The sequence below is a fragment of the Cervus canadensis genome, chromosome 3, assembly GCF_019320065.1.
Source record: "Cervus canadensis isolate Bull #8, Minnesota chromosome 3, ASM1932006v1, whole genome shotgun sequence".
Lineage (NCBI taxonomy): Eukaryota > Metazoa > Chordata > Mammalia > Artiodactyla > Cervidae > Cervus > Cervus canadensis.
In genome coordinates this window covers 72,183,162-72,185,688 of record NC_057388.1, presented here as the reverse complement: position 1 = coordinate 72,185,688, position 2,527 = coordinate 72,183,162, and the positions used below count along the sequence as shown (strand labels likewise).

General features: G+C 44.0%; 1 non-coding gene across 1 annotated transcript; it reads right to left on the bottom strand.

Moving 5' to 3' along the window:
- Nucleotides 1–1,614: 1,614 nt before the first annotated feature.
- Nucleotides 1,615–1,721, bottom strand: LOC122438967. The gene has a single exon (XR_006268712.1). It is a non-coding gene; the product is annotated as a U6 spliceosomal RNA (small nuclear RNA).
- Between the last annotated feature and the right edge of the window lie 806 nt (nucleotides 1,722–2,527).

Here is a 2,527-nt window from a genome sequence, read left to right as displayed (position 1 = left end):
TTCAGATTGTATAACTCAGATTTGCTTTGTATAAATCAAAACCAAAGATTATACTGTCTCCTAGAAAATATGTCTTTTGCTCAAATACTCATGTAACATTCATAGAAATTGACCAGTCTGATGAAAGCCCACCCAATAAGTTTATCTGTGATACTGTTATTTTGCATCTTTAGAAACTCCATCTGGTTCTTTAAAATCTTCCCCCTTCCTCATTATGCTCATGTTTTCTTAAACATCCTGCTGTTAGCTTTGCTACTAGGAGCATAGAACAAGGAATTTCTCTAATGAGAAAACATTTCTCTAACAGGCCAGATAGTAAGCATTTTAGACTTTATGAGCCATAAGGCCTCTGTCACAACTTTCAATGTCTCTATTACAGCACAAAACAGTCCTGGACAATATGTAAACTACTGAGCGTGGCTGTTTTCCAATAAAGCTTCATCGCACAGACACTGAAATTTTGAATTTAATCTGATTTTTACTTGTCATGAAATACTATTACCTCTTTGACTTTTTCCAGCTATTCTAACATTTACAAACCACTCCAGGCTCACTGGGGAACAAAAACAGTGGTGGACAAGATTTGTCTCACAGGTCAGTTTGCTGGCCCCTGGCTCAGAGTACCTCTCACTCTTTCCCCATGTGGTGAAAGGGTCTGAGAGCCCCTATAATCTCCAAGGACCCAATGTTCTGACTGGTCATAGCATAAACATTGCCTGATCTGTGTGAGGTCTGGGCACCATTCTGTTTAAACCAACCTGGCCATTCTTCTCCCAGTCTTGTGGAGTTTTGCTTAGCACTTGCTGAATGACAGCCTAACTTAGTACCTGGCAAAAGCTCAAGGGGGTCGCTGTGGTTTGGGGGTTCTTTTCCTGTATTCTGCCTTTCTTCCTGAAACTTTCTCTCATCTTCTAGCCCCAGCAAGGCTGCCATACTCTGCCCAGGTCCTCTTTCCCTAGGGCCCACAGCCAGGTGCTGCATCTTTTTTTTTTTTGAAAAATAAATAAAGTTTATTAGAGTGGGAAACGCTATTAGAACAGTGGGCCAGCTCAAGGGAGAACCCAACACTGAACATGGATCGTTAGTCCATTTTTTTTTCCATTTATTTGTATTAGTTGGAGGCTAATTACTTTACAATATTGTAGTGGTTTTTGTCATACATTGACATGAATCAGCCATGCATTTACATGTATTCCACATCCCGATCCCCCCTCCCACCTCCCTCTCTACCCGCTCCCTCTGGGTCTTCCCAGTGCACCAGGCCCGAGCACTTGTCTCATGCACCCAACCTGGGCTGGTGATCTGTTTCACCATAGATAATATACATGTTTTGATGCTGTTCTCTCACATCCCACCCTCGCCTTCTCCCACAGAGTCCAAAAGTCTGTTCTGTACATCTGTGTCTCTTTTGCTGTTTTGCATATAGGGTTATCATTACCATCTTTCTAAATTCCATATATATGTGTTAGTATACTGTAATGTTCTTTATCTTTCTGGCTTACTTCACTCTGTATAATGGGCTCCAGTTTCATCCATCTCATTAGAACTGATTCAAATGAATTCTTTTTAATGGCTGAGTAATATTCCATGGTGTATATGTACCATAGCTTCCTTAAAAATATTGAATGCTTCACGAATTTGCGTGTCATCCTTGCGCAGGGGCCATGCTAATCTTCTCTGCATTGTTCCAATTTTAGTATACGTGCTGCCGAAGCGAGCACCCTTAGTCCATTTTTATAGCCAGGGTACAAGAGGCGGGGCGGGGTCTTGCAGGTTGTTTGCTGATTGGGTGAGGCAGGTATACTGGGTGGGGTAAGAGTAAGGCAAATACCTTCTCCCTGTGGGGTAGGAGGGGAGACGGTTTATACTGCTCAGGAGGACCTGAAATCCGTTAATAGTTACAACATGGGAGAGGGAAGGATGATAAGGGTCTGGTTTTTTTCCATTCCTGATTCCAAGACACTTCTTGTTTTTTTTCTGTTCTTCTGTCCTTAGGACAGCACATTCCTCACTCTCTTTATGTTTAAAGCCAATTCTTTGGCCCCTTTTGATACTCTATGGGCTTCCCTGGTGGCTCAGAGGTGAAAGCATCTGCCTGCAATGCGGGAGACCTGGGTTTGATCTCTGGGTGGGGAAGATCCCCTGGAGAAGGAAATGGCAACCCACTCCACCATTCTTGCCTGGAGAATCCCTTGGATGGAGGAGCCTGGTGGGCTACAGTCCACGGGGTCGCAAAGAGTCAGACACGACTGAGTGACTTCACTTTCACTTTTTGATACTCTGCTCATGTCTACCTACCTACCTATTTCCTTTCTGAGGCACTTGGGAATCCAGTCTCAAGAGAAAAGGGGTGATGACTGCTCTGGCTTCTTCAGGCTGTACAGGGGCATCATGGGGCTCTGGGTTCCCTTTGCCTGCTCTCTGTCAGGGTGCATTTACGGAGGGAGATGAGAGTCTGCAGAATGATAAGGTGGCAGGTTTTAGCATTGTCTGGGTGTTGGCCAGGGAATATTCTTGTCATACTACC